This window comes from Spodoptera frugiperda, chromosome 15 (assembly GCF_023101765.2).
Source record: "Spodoptera frugiperda isolate SF20-4 chromosome 15, AGI-APGP_CSIRO_Sfru_2.0, whole genome shotgun sequence".
Lineage (NCBI taxonomy): Eukaryota > Metazoa > Arthropoda > Insecta > Lepidoptera > Noctuidae > Spodoptera > Spodoptera frugiperda.
Genome location: NC_064226.1, coordinates 14,869,124 through 14,886,915, shown reverse-complemented (window position 1 = coordinate 14,886,915; position 17,792 = coordinate 14,869,124). Strand labels below are relative to the sequence as shown.

General features: G+C 35.5%; 1 protein-coding gene across 2 annotated transcripts in view; it reads right to left on the bottom strand.

Annotated features, from left to right (window-relative positions):
• The window catches only part of LOC118271476 (atrial natriuretic peptide-converting enzyme), a 73,693-nt gene extending 62,621 nt beyond the window's left edge, over positions 1–11,072 (bottom strand). For both annotated transcript variants that reach the window (XM_035587578.2, XM_035587584.2), the window contains exon 1: positions 10,929–11,072. The gene's annotated coding sequence lies outside the window, so the exon portion shown is untranslated. The remainder of the gene's footprint in view (positions 1–10,928) is intronic.
• Positions 11,073–17,792: the final 6,720 nt, after the last annotated feature.

Here is a 17,792-nt window from a genome sequence, read left to right as displayed (position 1 = left end):
ATGTTTAATTAAATGTAATTAAAACGCGAACAAGACGGGCCCTTTCTTAATTAAACATTAATTTGGAAGCCCCTACGAAGGGTTCTCCTTGCTACTCTGCTAAGAAGGTACTCCCAGTACATACAGGCATGTGTGTACTCTCACAAAAATAGAACTGTTAGGCTAAGAACTCACGAAGCGGTTTCCACCCGCGCCCGCTGCGTTTCAAACTGGAGTTTGAGTTGAGTTGACCGGAGTTTTGTTCGGTTACACAGCCGTTGCGGTTGTGATTACCTATTGCTTAAAAATTTTGCGGTTAACTATCACAAGATAGACGCCCAACAACCGATCGCAGGGCGTGCGGGTGCTACCCGCCGCGGCTACGGGACCGCGACCCGCACCTGGCAGTACAAGGTGACCGCGCCGGTACAGTGGCGCAGTCAAAAACCGCTTCATGCGTCCTTAGCCCTAACCAGGTATTTTTGTTCCATAAATACTTGTTTCCGATAAAGCAAGTATTTTTAGACACATCACCTTCCTGTTGTAGTCATTTGGAATTGTTTTTGTGGAGAAAGGCTCATTGTCCACGTAACCGCACGTCATAGGCACGCTTTCGTCAATTGACGATGGCACGATGGTTGCTTGCATCTTGCGTAGAAACAATCAAAACTCTTTGTATTCCAAATCTTGTAATTATTTGATCATTAGGTACCTACTATTTAAGGTTGATATCTTAAATAAAATATCCGCAAGGTGGCTGGTAGTGGTTGGATGCGTAGAGCTGAAGATCGAGCTCAGTGGCGTGCCATTGGAGAAGCCTATGTCCAGCAGTGGACGAAAACAGGCTGATGATGATAATCTCAAAAATAGTTTGTTTTTCTTTTAAAAGTATTTGTATGCTCCTTTCTTTATTACAAGATATTTATTTACATGTACTTAAATGTTGCACAGTCAAAAAAATAAATAAATGTTAATTCACTTTGAATGGATTATGGCGACTGTCGAGTTGAGTTGAATAAAATCCTCTTGGTATTAATTAAGTCGACCTTACAAATCAGTGGGATGTATCGTTAATTATCCTTTCATTAAAAACCTGAAAGAGATATTGATTAACCAGTGTTAATTATTAAGACAGTTCTTAGTAATGAGATGCCAATATCATCGATTTGGTTTTTAGTGGTGCGGTTTATAATATTATCTTCAAGTCTCATATTTTCAGCAAATGTTGGACAATTCCATGTTGGACAAAATCATTACAATGACTGTGACGAACCGATTGATTCTCTTTGGAAACCTATTGGAACTCTGATAAGGTGGATCAATATTAATCTTAGTTAACTTACATCACAAAGCCAAAATTTCTGAAACCGGTATAGACTAACAAATATCAATAATAAAATAATATCATTACAATATGAATAGTTCTACAATCTATCACCTTTTAAACGACACTAGCTCCATCTACGATTGACTTTGACATGAACCTTATTGTTGTAGACAGAGAGTAGGACACAAAAAACATCGCGCCCTCTACCCACAATCGACGTTAATCGGCTTATGCTCATTACGGCATTGTAACTGTGATACCTTCACGACACGACGATCCTACTTAATCCACGATATACCTATTAACTATATTACAATGTACGTGTGTAGATATTTTGATTAATTTCATCGGGATTCGGGAACGTTTTGTATATTACTATCATGGCTTTGTGGTAAAAGCTAGGTAGAGGCGGCTCATATAATGGAGGATTGTATGTTTTGTCCAATTATTGTCTGTACTCAAAGACATTTAATGATTACTTAAACAATACTTAGTAACCATTTGTTTCAAAAACAATTGCAGGGTTAAGTAACCATTAGATGACTCTGATTAAGGCGGTATGTCTATTGTCTATGTTTAGGTAGTAATATACGTATATTATATGATCCGATGATGATAAATTAAAACTTAATCTACTGTTGATCAAAGGACTTTCTCATAGTCAAAGTCAAAGCATTTATTTCAACTAAACCATTATACCGTACTCATGCGACCCGTTTGTGATGATCCCTTCGCTCGCCGCTATATATGCTGGACCCATACTAATATATACTTTTAAGATAACATGTTTAGATGAAATATCATTTGGAGCATTTGGTAATGGAAAGTAATTTATGTTAGCAGTCATGCGGCTCGGGAGCGGCTCGGCTCGAGGTGCGGCGCGCGGCGGCGGGCGTGATCAGAATATCGAAACTAATAAAGGAGCCATTTTTAAGGTTCTTTAAGTTCTACTACACTACAGACTATTAAGGTAGAGTGAGGTTGGATGTTGGGTGAAATGGGAGAAATAATCCAAAGTTAATAGTTGCGACGACGGTTTAATTTTTTAGTGGATAAGAACGGATTTTGTAATAGACTTGCAGAAAAACATGAATTGATTTTAATCAGTTAAAATTGTTTCTATATAGGCAGTTACCATTATTTCTCTTATAGACGTACGTTTTATTTTTGATTCTCGCGCACGTCCTCTTTGGTTTACATGATTTAATTTTGTTAATGTTTCTTTATATATGAATTAACATTATCTAGCTCAAAAATACACATGTACAAAACTATCTGACTGCACGTGCTGCCGCGTAACGTGTAGCGGGTACCATTCCCGCTCTTTGTATGATCCACAAATTGTTATTTCGGGTCAGAGCGTCTTGTCGTCATGAACTTGTATAGTTCTAACGCACCCACGACACAGGACAAAATCTTAAATGGGGCTATTCCCAAAAAAATGATCTAGGTAGGTGGCAGGTAGTATAGGTTGATATCAAAACTTGCACAACTAATAAAAGATTTAATTTTATGAATGTATAGGACATACATAAAGTTCCCTCAACACGGCCTGACTCTGCGGACTGCAATCCTTGCCGACCAATGCGACCGCTACACGCACCGCGCACCCCGCTGCCGCCGCCGCAGTCATTTGTTCTACTCGAAGAATACTCCGCTCATACACCGGTACCGTACTCGCGGCGCGTTGCCGTTTTATTTACTCTTTGTTAGGAAGTGATTGGGATTTGATTACGTTGTTACAATGTTTAAAATGGGTTTGTTTCAGTAACATACGTAGAAAGATGTCGATAGATACATTTATAATCTACTAAGTTATCACATGTAATTAATGTTTCAACATGGAACAAAGGGACTAGCTAAGTTTACTAAAAACACGGTTTACTCACGTAAATTATTAGAGAAAAGCTCTTCTAGTTTCGAGTCACGAATCGAGGGACTCTTTTCATGATCTCTTCATGATCGCGCAGCCTACTCTGAGTAGGCTACTAACCGTGATTTTTAATTAAATTAATATGTCTCACGATAGTTATTACAAAAACTAGCTAAGGAAGATTGTAGTAACTAAAATATGTACCAGACGAACTAATTGTCTTAGCCATGTAATATCATGTTAGTTTGCTATTAATATACCTAGAATGTAGATAAATATTCTACGAACTATCCTTCTACGCAATATTATATCCTAATGTGACTACAATACTACGTAAGCCGATAGAATGTGGCTTTAATTCGAGTATCTGTTTACTTGTATTACGCCAGTGAGTCTGTACAGATAAGCAAATAGCATAATTGGCGTGGAAACACGATAGATAACGTTTCTAGCTAATCGGTCGGTAACTGGCTTATGTAATAACTGTTCGTTGGTTAGACAACATATCTACGGACGGTACGTAGATATATTGTGTTGGAAATATTTTCCGATTACATGTAATATCTTAATGCACGTTTGTTTTTTGTTCTAAGTTACAAAAAACGCCATAGTATGCTTTTTCACTAGAGATGTGCTATGTAGCTATGCTGCCAGTATATAATAGTTAAGCTGTGACACTATGAAACTGATATTAAACTAAGTAGCAGTCCGAGTAAGATGTGCTGTGAAGATGCGCCGCCGCAAAGTAACTGCTGTAGGTTCTGCTCTGCACATAGCTACAATACTCGCGACCATCTATAGCGCACATCCATAGCACACATCTTTCCATATATGGTGAAAAAGCACCCTCAATGTTCACGTGCCTATTAAGTATTAAATAAATATGCAACTCAACATTTATTGTATTTAGAAGTAATATACACTACGTTGAAACAAATCACGACTCGAGTTAATCCAAGTTAATTTGGAAATGACAAGCATATTCCCAAATATAATCGTTTAATAACAAAATGGCAAATAACCCAAACAAATTGAGAATATTAAAATAAATCGACAAATAGCAGCAGGTAAAAAAAGTACAGTTTGCATTGAAAATTGATATCGAGAGCAATAAAATAAATTTATAAGCGGTATCGTAAACAATACAGGTGCTGGAAACTTTGATATACGGCCCGACAATGAATACGTACATAAATTTTTACCATTGACTGTACTTTGAGTGTAAAGCGCTTCGTTCGGTACTTTTTTTCTTTGCTTCGCTGATTTATTTATTATTATTATGTTAGCACGGTTTAATACCAATTAATTGACAACTAAGTTAACAAAACGTACAGGTTTGCAATTGTCCATAAAAGGTTTTTAATCAAGTTTTGAACTTAAAAACTGCAGCGAGAGTTATCTCTCATTCTTGTTAGAGCAACATTTGTATAATTTTGATATCCAAGTTTCCGTTGTACATAATAGGTTTACTGAATATACTAAATCAACTCGATTATTATGTAGCAGCCTCTTATATAATTTTGGTTCGTAGGTCACCAGTTCAGAAATCACAAAAAAAATTGGTCTTTTGACAAACCGAACTTTAAATCAAATTCGAAGAAAAAATTAGATATTTTTTATCTTTGAAATCACGAGTCACGATAAACCAATTATAACGTTAGCGCGATGATAAACTGGGAGCATCTTTAAACTTTGGGCAAATTGAGATTTCTGCTCGAACAAACTTTTATTGCTTTTTGTGGAGAGCCAAAAAAACAAGTGAATGGGCCACATTAAGTGAGAACCCTCTCATTTTTCACGTGGATACCTCAGTGACCGGTAGGTGTCGCTGGTGTCGCTACACGGGTAACGACCTGCTATATCTCTTCACTACAAAAAATGGACACCAACTTGAGACTGTCAATAGATTTTGTTAACGTAGACTCTTTTGAATTTCTTTCCTATTCGTGGTTATGTATTAAGGAATAAAAAGTAATTAAATAAGTGATGTTTGTAATTTTACTAATAATTACTTGTATGTAGTCTCTCTTCTGTTGTTACATACATATATATTGTCAAACATAAGAAGCTTGAGAGAACAACACATCAATTAAGACGATTATAAAGCGTGATTCTATGCCAAAATACCGACTACTACAAGTTCAAGGAAAGGATATCGGTTCAGTAATCCCGAACACCATCTGTTACAATATTTCGAAAGATTTGACAACACAAATTGGTGAAACAATTTGTTCCGATAAAATTATGAAATCAAGAGATAACAAGCTGTCAGTTCTGTCTTGGAAAATATGATTATAGCGAAATTGTCGAGCTCGATAATAGACAAGTTTTGGTTTATACAGCCAATAAACATTGTTGGTTTACAAGAAAAACAACAGCTTTTGGATTACTATCGGCGTTTGATCATAATATCTTTGTTTAAATAAATGAAGATATCGATTTATTATTGCCTATCAATTTCTGCTTTGAATTCATAGTTCTTTACGTAACATTACACCTTAGTATGGATGTAGCACGCAGCAATGACTCTAGTCGCCATGTCTACTTAATAATTCTTAAGAAGTCGATATTTATTGTGAAAGTTAGCACTAAACGGCACAGATGCTGGCTGAACTTGACCCAAATAAGATGTTCGGGGGTCGGGGCTCGACTCGAGTATCGTCTACTCCCTCAATTGTGTGTAAAAGAAAGAGATGCAAGAAAAGGGATCAGGAGTGTGAGCGATTAGTGACGTGAGACGAAGGGGGAAGATCCCGAATCCCGAAGAATTTGTTTTTTGGGAATGCTGTGGCCATTGTGTTATGTCTTTTGTGACATGTTTTCGCTTGCTGATATACTTCCCCGACCTTAATGTTAACAAAGCGAAATGTTACTTGGATCGATTTCAAAGATTGCTAAACCAACCTTTAAAAAAAAGAAAAGTATACAAGAATTAGTTTTAAAAATATAAGCCTGAATGTCATGAGTCGACCGACCAGCCGTCACGGCATGTAGATACTCTCAGGAATGAGACAGCATTCTTAAATAGGCCAGTCGTCAGTCGATCAACTACCTAACAATTGCTTGCTAATAGGTATAAATATGCGTTCAGCGCTCTAATTGGTTGCTTTATTCGAGCCGGCCAATCAGAGCGCCGAACGCGCTCTCGTTTCGATTACTTTAAAGCAATCTCATATTAAGGGTACGGAATATTTGTGAGGTCTACATAATTTTGTGCTGAAATTATTAGCAAATAATTAATTTATGAATACGATTAACACCTACACTACTATCACACAATACATGTATAAGTAATTGTAACACATACGTATCATGGCTCCGTGTGAGATGAGTCGAAGATAAATGCTCTCGTGAACTTCAAACTTCGTACATGTTGAGATGCTTGTACTTAGCACTCTGTCGCAATATTAATTAATTAAATTGTCCTTCATTTTTGACAAACTCCTCACTAATTTGCAATTTTCAAACAGATTTATATTAAAAATGTGTCAAAATTCATAAGCGATGAACGTAGAACAGATTAATGTGATTAAAATTTGTAATTATTTAATTTCAATTTGTACAAACATTTTTGATGAAATAGTTAGGCATAACTTGCATAACGTAACATAATTAGGCATAACGTAATAATAATTATGCTTGCATTCTGGTATGTGTACCTAAACCTTCCATATTTCATGTATAAAAGATTTTTGAATATCGTTCTTATTGCAACAATATATTAATCTTTAAATTTTCTCAAGAATAATCATAAAGTTCTACACTACAATTACTGTTGAAGACTTAATAAATCCAGTGTCCAGCTGTAAAGTATAAGTAAAGTTAACTAATATGTTGTTCAGAAGTTGTAGTTCACTGCACATCTAACTTAATACGTGTCCCTTAAAGAGAAACTGTGGTTCACGAGTCTTCAACTTTGGTTGGAAAAAATAGGATTACAGTTAACTGACTTTCATCATTATCTCATAACAGTGTAAGACCTTCAGTTCTAAACATAATCTTCTCCCAATGACTTCTAAATCTAGTAAGAAGAGATATGTATCCAGTGACTCCCATGTGTAGTTTACTATTGCAAACTCTTGGGGGATGTTACAATCGGAGTCAATTTGGTAGATGACTATTTTTTGTCTTTTAATGTCCGTCATGTAGAATATTTTAAAACATTAGACGCGTATTTTTTTATTTTCTTACAGGATCAAATACTTTCGATGATATATTGCTTTGAAATATCGCATGACGTCACTTACAGGTACGTTATATATGTAGAAATTACGTATTTGCTCCCGCTCCTAAATCTTGATTCGTTTTATCTAAGTATTGTTATCTTATATGACAAAATAAAAAATACCTGTCTAATACTTTTTCATTACGGTACCTAACTGATTTTTTATTTTCATACCCCGTCATCATCCCTATTGTACAGTCTGTCAAAATTTCCACACGATGTTTTGAGTAGAATGATATTAAAGTTTCTTTTGTTATTTATATATTAAATATTGTAACAGGGTGCCCTTAGTGATGATACCACTGCTGGACTCAAAGGCTCTAGAATCCAGGTAGGTCTTCCATGAAGAAAACTAAACAATTGACAGTCACATTCAAATGTTTTGATAAATATTATTTTATACATATTATTGTTCTCTTACCAAAAAATAAGCATAAGTCCTCTTAGTTGTCATTAAAGGTCCACATGGCAGTGGCATTAGGCTACGGACCCGGGTCGGTGCCGGGTCGGGTCATGATATTAAATTGGTTTGTAAAATGGCCGCCAGCGATATTTGATGAGACCGAGCTGTATCGATGCTTTGTGTATTGTTCATGTAATAACAAACAATACGATTACACAATACTTTGCTTTGACTTATTATCTACGGAATGTGTGAATTATCAATATTGTTTCGGTTGCTTAGAAATTACAAATGCAGTATAAATACTGAATAAACTCTACATATTAATTAACAGCACTTTTCTTTAAGTAAATTGTGAGTAATAAAAGGCTATTGCTTAACACATAGTACAAAAGCGAAATTAGATCTGCTATTAACTTTTTACCTGACAATAGAAGACAAGACATTCCCAAAAAAAAACTAATAGCAGTAAAAGAAGCTTCCCAGAAAATCATCATAATAAACTAACAGATAAAAATTTCCTTAAGCACCACTTCCCCAAAAGATCACAAGTTCCCCAACCGCTATAAGCCCATACTAACACAGTTAAACTAGTACTTTATAGTACAGTGACAAGTTACTAGCTCGGCAAGTACCGTATTAATTAAACCTCTCATTTGGAGCCGCAACTGGCTCAATACAAGTGTACCTATAGCCACCTATTGTCGGCTCTGAATACAACCTTACAACACTATTGTACTGCAGTCGACTTCAATGTGTTTGGGTCAAATTATTGTTTGTTTGTCTTTGTTGTGCGCGCTCCGAAACTGATGAATGGGTTTTGATGTAATATTATTTGTGTGGTATTGATATTGTTGTATGGTTTTGTAGTTCGAATAGATTTTGTAATGTTAAGAAAGTTATGTGATTGCATATTTTATATTTTACGATAAAATTGTGTGATTTAGTGTGAAATTACAAAAAAAAAACTATTTGTCACGCTATGAATAACCTGGTTTGAAGAATTTGTATGCTTGGTGTTCATGATCATCGTCATAATCATTTCAGCCACATGGCGTCCACAGCTGAACGTAGACCTCCTTAATGACTTTCAGATAAACCGATCGAAAATAGAGTAATAATAAATAGTTCGGTTTTGTTATGGGTGTTTTAATCAATCTAAAGGGGATTCGCGCACCTTTATTGTAGGATTTATTATGTAATGAAATTTAAATATCGTGTATTTTAAATAAAAATACAGTGTAGATATATTTGGAAGAGTGAGACTTTTAATGTGTAGAGTACAGATTTTTTCCTCGACTTCATTATCTCACTAAAATTATAAATGTGAAAGTTGGTTTGGATGTTTAAGTGTTTGTCCGTCAGTCACGTTAAAATTACTAAACTAATTTTAAGGTATACAGACAGGGTATGAGGTGTAGGTAGGTGTTAGGATACTTTTTATTAAATGTAAACGCGGTCGAAACCACTGGCAGAAGCTAGTAAAATATAATACCAAGTAGATATTGAAAAATGAATCAAAATACACGGTTAGTCCCTGAATGTAACTCTTTATTTTTGTTGAAAGGTTCATGTCGAACATTGATTTTAATAGTGACAAGGGAAAGGGGGCGAAATGGGCCATTTTCCTTAACAATGTCCGTAATGCTATGTAGTACGATTTGTGAAGCAAGTATTTTCATTATTACTATTTACATAATATGTATATTTTTTTGAATAATGAAGTAAACTTTCCAATATTTATTGTGTTGTCGAGATGTCTAATTTTGTGTGTTTTATTGTTTAGTTTTTATAAAACGTTGCCCAACACTAGGATTTTCTCCTGTATTGTAGGTACGTTTACAAACATACAAATTCACATACACATGACACCCAGACCCGAAACAACAATTTGTGGATCACACAAAGAGTAGTTCCGTGCGGGAATGGAACACGCTACCCGTTGCGCCCAACCACTGCTTCAACCGTGCAGTTATCAGTGCAATTGAGTTTAAATAAAGTTTATTTTTTAAATCTGTAGAATTATCTTGTTGCTACAGTTGTACCCAAGTCCCAACACATCTAATATAATATGTTAAAAAAAAATTGAGTTTTCACAGATGGAAATAAAATACGTATTCAATACCTATGGAGGAACCTACGACCTCGTCTTGGTATTAGTTTTTTCTGATAACAAAACAATTAAATAAAATTAATTGAATTTTGTCATCAAAGGATTTATTAATTTTTAATATTTCAAATACTACTTATATTTTTCTTGATTTTTTCTTGGGTTTATTTTAACAATATTATCTATCTGTTATATTTTAAATAATATCCGCCATGTAATAAACTTAAAACAAATAAAAGAGCTTCAATCTCTCTTGTATTTACATTAAAATAATATACGTAAAAAATATTACGTATAGGTAATAATGTATTTGTAATGTAACCTCTGCCAACCTCTAAAAACACATAAATGTGTGATGTTATATAGTCACTTACAAATAACTTAAACGTAAAGCGGCGGAAAATACAAATACCCGTCGGTGTAACGCGCCGCATCCGTCAAGCGGCAAAATACCAAAATACTAAAATATTATCTAAATCAATCACTTTTTAATTAAATTTATTTATTCAGTTTTGACAAATTTCAACAATTCCCCAACCCCACAAAAGGCCCATAATTTTCACTCAAAGATTTGAGCTTTTAAGACCGCGCTAATTGATATAAATTAATTAAGAGATACTTAAGCTGGCCACTCGTAATTTTTAAAGAACATGCTTTAATTTCCACGTAATTAATTAAATTAGAACATTTCCTGACAACAATTTAATGATAATGTTCACAAAATTAATTCTAATGCTAATTTTATTGGCAGCAGATGGCAAACCGACACAAATAATACGCGGCCTGCTTGCGTTACATGTATTATTTAATTAAAGCAAAACCAATATTAACCTAAACATATTTAGAATCAAATTAGTAATATTTACTAAACCATGTCCCATACATTAAAAATTCTAAAACAACACCACGAATATCACACAAAATGAAGTAACCAAGCAACGAAAGTAAGGGACGCGCCGGCAAACGTACGGAACTGAAGAGAATGCAGTTAATACGTAAATATTGACTCACCTTTAACTTAATATTAAATACAAATAGGTAGAAAATACGAAAAGTGTTCATATAGTGTGGTCGCGGCGGCGCGGCGGGCACGCGGCCCACCGCTGGCGAACTGTGACGGGCGCGCGGGACGTGGAGACGTCCGCAGCGACGCGCGTAGGCGGGCGTCTGGGCCAGCGCGCGCCCCCCGCCACCCCGCGCCCGCCACACCTTGATGCTTATTAAAAAAGTCCGACGGAAAAGGATTTATGCCTCCTTGGAATTCGCTTGACGGTTGACGGTTGTGTTTTTAACAATTTGCTCGAGTTATGCTCGCATTGTCAGCGCGCCATGAAATATTGTTATTATGATCACTTGTAATTGAAACAACATTTTTGTGGATCCTTATCCAAGTCAATGTTTTCCTAAACTTAGATTTATGATCTTGGAATTTAATAGCCGCGAGTGGAAGGCACGAACATTCCCGTCAACTTTATAAATGCGAATAAGCAATTTAGTGGATTCAATATGTTCTAGGGATTGTCAGTTTTCCTGTAGATGTTTTCCTTTTCTGGCGGTTGCTAGAGTGATAGAATTTGTTTTGCGTAGACAACGATATGTAGTGCTTCTTTGATATTACTTTATGTTTACTGATCATATTTAATAGACACAATTTTCAGTCAATATAATTAATTTCATTCTCATTACAAATGTCCTTCAACCAGAACATTCCGCTGAGATTTCCATCCAAACCAATTAAATTGGTTTCCTATACTTTTGTTGTTGCATTCTATTTGAAATAGAAAATAGAATTAATTTCACACAAAATACTAGTAGGTACTTTAAAGTATTATTCATTGAATATTAACGACGAAACTTTCAGTGTCCTCTTTGAGAATTATTTGTTTATTTCAAAGCAGATTATTTATTCATAGATTTAAATTGTAGTCTACAATCGGCATTGCTTTGTGGTTTTGTAAAATAGAAGAATACATATACATAATATATTTCAAGTTGATAATTTGTTGCAGTCTAAAGTTCAAAGCATGATTATTACAAGGACAAAGAGTTGAGGATTAAAATTCTAAAGCTAATGACTGTCACAAACCCTGACTTTCACATATTTTCTGATGTCCATAACCAATAACACAATTGTAATTACATGTCACATAACTGATGGTGTTTGTGCCCCATAGAAACAGCTGACGTGTGTCGATGTCACTGGCGCGTGAATAGATAACATTGATTCGTTTTTAAATGTCCAACAAATTGTATTCACGGCGATTAGTGATTCGGCCGTTTGATTTCACTGAACGTAATGGTTTGTGCCAGTTTTACATTTATATAGAAGCTACGTTATATGTTATATGTATTTGTATGTCAACAAAATAAAAGGTACACAAATTTATGAGGAAAATATAGAAACACTCAGGAAAAAATCACGAACTCAACATTAATCCAAATCCTAGACACTTAGTACTTCCTTTACAATAAGCCTAAAGGGCTGATACCGACCCGAAGCTGCTGACTGCCTAGCGGGTTACCGAGGCTCTGGCTCGAAAGCAGAAGTAGGAACGGGTTGGTTCTTAGTCAGTAAGATTTTGACACTCCCTCTCGCCTCGCCCAAGGCGGGAGAAGGCATTGGATGATTTTCCCTCTTTAAAAAAAGCTGCGTAATTGTTTGTACCGTTCCTTTTATTATGTCCCTTTCGCCACGTGATGTACAGACGACAAAGCTGAGATTCACGTGTATATTATTTTTACGAGTAGATACAGTAGTGGGGTTCAAAGGCGGGACTCTTCCCGCAAGCCTGCAGGCTCACGCAGGCTCACACTGGCGTAAGCTAGACAAATGTGAGATATTATTTAGTATTACAGCAATTGCTCGTTGTGTTGTGGAAAACTTTCTTGTGTTTGTTTATTTATTTAACTGGAAAAGCGTTTGTTATTAAACTTGGTGCAAAAAACTTATAGCTGATTTCGTAATTAATTGCGATAAATGATGAGATGATACGAATGGAAGTTGCTCGATAAGTAGAAATGAACGAATCATATCAGCCTTGGACCATTTACAAAGAAAATTGTTCATTAAAACCACATTTGAAACTAACTATCCAATTTAATCATAACTTTACAATGTAACGCAATAATATTTATAATGTATCAAAATAAATAGATAGGAAAGGCAGAGCTTTTCTATATAACAATCCTGCCGAAACTAGTTCATAAATCCGCCACGTAGCTACTGCCTAACCTAGGTTACCTAAGCAAGGGCCTGACCTTGAACAATGTCGCGCTAGTATTCCGCGGCATGTGATTGATCTCCGCGCCCGCATTATCTTGATTAATGTCTCCACGCCAGCTGTCCATACCAAAACCTTACTATTTACTAAACGTGCATTCTCATGACAAAGTAGTTTCTCCTCAACTTTCCACAAAAAAGGATTGTTTGTAATGTAAGTTTTAGACCTTTTTTATTTTATGTTAGTGTGTGTGTTGAATGTTAACATTTGGTGATTCTGATCAGATGTTTGATTTTACTAATCTATAAGAGTATTGTTTCCACACACGTTTAATGAATTTTTTATCTACAATATTCTTTGCATTTCTAAATTTAATCAAAATGTCCGATTTGTAAAGTGATCTTCGATTTCCAAAAAAATTTTGGGGTATACATATTTATTCAAAACGGTACGGTATAATAAGAAAACAATGTATCCAATTTGCTGACAATTAGACCCACGCAATATATCATCACGACGCAGAATACAATCAAACTTACGTTGGTACAAACGCATCAGCTGATTGCTAGACGCCCGCCGTCAAAATATACAATAACGTTGCTACGCGCCGACGTAGCTACTACGCTCGTAGCTCGTAGCGCGTAGCCCGTAGCGTCTACGCCCACGCGTAGCACCGTTTAGCTCGTACGTATATTGTGGCGGGTTCGGAACATTTGGGGTGTCCTAGTTTCATTTCATATTGAGTTATGTATTATTTGTTCCACTTTACTTGTGATATTGTAGTTGCTGACAATTACATCATATTTTTGTGTTGATGCAAATGTGTAAAATGCAAAGACTTTATTTGATAGTATGACAGGAAGAAATGTGTAAGTTTAAACCGTAATTTTTATTTTATCATTTTGTATAGAAGGCAAACCTTATCAAAAATGTCATTTAGTGACTTCTAACCAGGACTATTAAGTGTTACTGATAGGTGATATATTTTACTTATTTCATACTATCTTAGTTTAAAATCTACCAAAAGATAGAAACCTATTAAAATATTCTAACTTTCATCTGATCTGAGCAATCTTAATGTAACCGTATTACATACCTTCTCCCCCCCCCCTCCCTTGGTCAGGATAAATCAAACTGTTAGTCTCGGTACTCGCGTCCGCTCGCGGCTTTGTTCGATGTTTTCTATAATAAATCGTTGTTGTATTTCGTGAAGGATATTTTTCTTGTCAGCTTCTTGTTTATGGCCAGGTCGAGGACGTACGGCTTCATTTATTTGTGTGATTGAAACATTCCAATGGTTCGTAACTTTTGTCATACATATTCTTGACATAGTTCATAAATTATATCGAGTTTGATCGTTGTATTAAAGATGGTATAAGAATAAAACAATCTGTATTGTTTCCCTATAAATCTTATGTCTTAACATTTCATAATTTTATCAAATTGAGACAAAAACAAAGAATCGTTCAGCATCACTACACAAAAAATATCGATAAAAATTCGATCAAGTGTCCAGCACTAATCATCGCGATGCCAATCAACGGAGAGCGGCGTAAAATTCAATTTTAAATTTGGAATAGCAATATTCGCGGGCGGTCGGAGATCGTACGTCATCAAACGAACTTGTCCGATGGAACGCAGAATGTTTTAGTGTTGGGACTTGTGATTACTGGAGACTCGATACGCGTATAATGATTATTAAGTATTTTAAAGTCGTCTTTAATAGTTCATTACAAAATTATATGATTTTTGCTTTCAACTTACAAGTGACGTTAACCTGATTTAAAGTTTATTTAAATTCACTCATAATTTTCTTGTTACAGAAAATTATGTTCCTTTTTCAATACTTAATCTGGATCTATTGTAGCATTACAAAGAAACTACTAATGACAAACATTTTTCACACAACAAAAATTTTACTAACTCCGACAAAACTTAAAAACTATTGAAAATCCACTTTCACAATGACAAAATCCACTATTCACGCCTAATTATAAGGGCGGACGAGTTCAAAAGAAGGCGCATCACTACCGCAGCCCATTAAGATCGGTCCGCGGATACCGCGGCGCGGTGTCGCCTCCCTCCTTCTAATGGATTGATTCTTTCTCCAAATGGGTTCCACCAACGGATACTGATACCGTCGCCGACTGTTCTTCATGTATTTGTCTCTCAATGCTGTCTGCTGATTCATTTCACATTTACTTGTTACTGTACCCTTTATATGCGTGGTCGTATAGTGTGGTAACTGAGTTTATTTATTTTCAGTCACATTTCAGGACTTTAGGTAGGTAGGTAGTATAGTAGTATAAACCGGTAATCGAGCAGACGGATCATCTGATGGTAAGCAATCGCCACCACCCATGGAACACCAGAGGCGTTACAAATGTGTTGCCGGCCTTTTGAGGGTAAGGAATTTAAGGGTTGTTGGATAATCGGAGATTTTGAAGATTGGAAAAGAGGGTAATTGGGCCTCCGGTAACCTCGCTCACACAACGCAACACAATGAAAGCGTTGGTTCACGTAGGTTTTCTGTGAGGACCAACAACGTTTCACATTTTCTGCTATGCGTGAAGATTAAGATACAGCCTCATTTTAAAGAATTGATATAGTTTAACAGACTAAGCGGTGTTCCAGCTGATGATTGTAGTGAATTATCCACAATGTTAATGGATTTTCTGTATGTAACAACTGAGCATCAAATTAGATTTGTTCCCAATCCTCCTATTCTCGCAAAGTTAATAAAAACAAGTGAATCACTTTGACATTTTCAGTGATCCAAAGTTGAGCTTTTACCTTTCCTAAAGGTCAGACATTAGTTCACAAAGAAATAACACAAGCTACCTGTCTGCGTGTATTATTTTAGTCGACAGGAATTGCGAGAAATGTTCTCTCATACTTATTTTTAGAAGCAGGTACCTATTTGTTATTTGGAGCACATAATATATATGTACTTTTTATTTAAATTCAATGTAACAAATACGAAAGTGACATAAATCAAGTTGATAAAATAAATAAACTAAACATTTACATTAGAATGTCTAATTAAAATAAGGAAATTTCAAAGAGCTTCACAGTTTGAATACCTACAAAATATTTTCATTAAATAAAGAATCTTCAAACATTTACTTGGCCCGGCGACAGAGGGGGCCTGGGGGAAATATAATCTAATTACTGATTAAAAAGGTCCTTTTTAACTTGAGAACTCTATCAAAATCAGTCCTGAGCCGTTTGAGAAAGATGGCGATTATCTCGAGATTAGATCTGTACTAAATTTTGTTTTTGTAGCGAGATGGAGGATTTTAAGGCGATATTGTTCCATCGCTAGGAAACGGCTCTTAATGTAAAGGTTGAATTAAGGTTACCTTTGACAACTTGAAAGGTCGCTCTTTCAATCTTACTAATATAATAGCAGTGTAAATAACTTTGAAGTCTCCATTTATTCACTTATAAATAATAAATTATACGAATTTCTAAAGTTTAGTTTAAGCGCGGTTTTTTAACAGAAAATGTTAAAGCAGAATGTCAAAAAAATTAAAATAGGAAAAACTCAATCACCAGTTTTGTAATATTTATTTATTGAAAAAACAGTCAAACGATTCTCTATCATTAACATGAGGCTCTACATTCTTACCTAAGCAGCTTTATCTATTGCCTATACAAGTACACAACTACCCACGCATTATCTAGATAAACGACTAAACAGATAAGAGCTCGGAACCATTTTATACAAAATGAATAAACCTGTCGGCACTTCATACGGAGTCGTGAAAGTGACGAATCTCGCATTAGCATCACAAAGCGAGGCCTCGGACAGGGCATAATGTAGGCAAATCTGAATGCTCCCTACAGCCTCCGCTGTGTGTCTAACAACACACTCGTTTAAATATCCCGCGCTACTGAAACCGTCCCACTGCCTACCTTGATCATTTGCATAATTAATCAATAATGATACTCTTTGATTTTGTAGTTCTAGTCATTAGTGTACACGTGGCTAAGCTATTGGATACATAATCTCCACTGATGATGGAGTCAGTAATGACTAAAGGTGATGATGAGTTGTAGGTCATCATTGCCATCAGCTAAAACATGTCGACTGCTCAACAAAAGCCTCTCTCTTAAAAAGGAGTTTGCCGAAACAGACTCCTACGTTTGTCAGGACACTGAGACTTGTGTCGCCGAAATTCAACGAATGATAGTGGAAAATTTTCATTTTAAATGGAATAAACCAAGTCTATGGGTGTTTTTCCGAATAGATATTTGTACGACAGGATTCATTACCGAAGCCAAATAAAATAACATCAAAATACTTGTCTATAAGATTCCAATACCTCTATCATTCTGTTTTCTCGTTAAAAATGAACTTGAATTTAAACTGCGCAGTTAAGTTAAACCATTAAAGTTGAATTAACTGACGGTGGCGCCATCTCGCGGGACGCAGCGTCTCATCTCCTGCAGCTGCTAATGTAATTATCGAAGCCGCTAATTAACTAAGGAAGCGGGTTTCTTAACTAACTTCAAGTTTTCTCGCGAGTAATTTTCAAATGATGGTCGCTAGTTCAGTTTAACTGTTTTTAAATTTTCTTTTAGGTATTATAACATATTTCTGAAGCGATAGTACGTCAAATAACTTGACGATAAACAGCAGCTCATACTT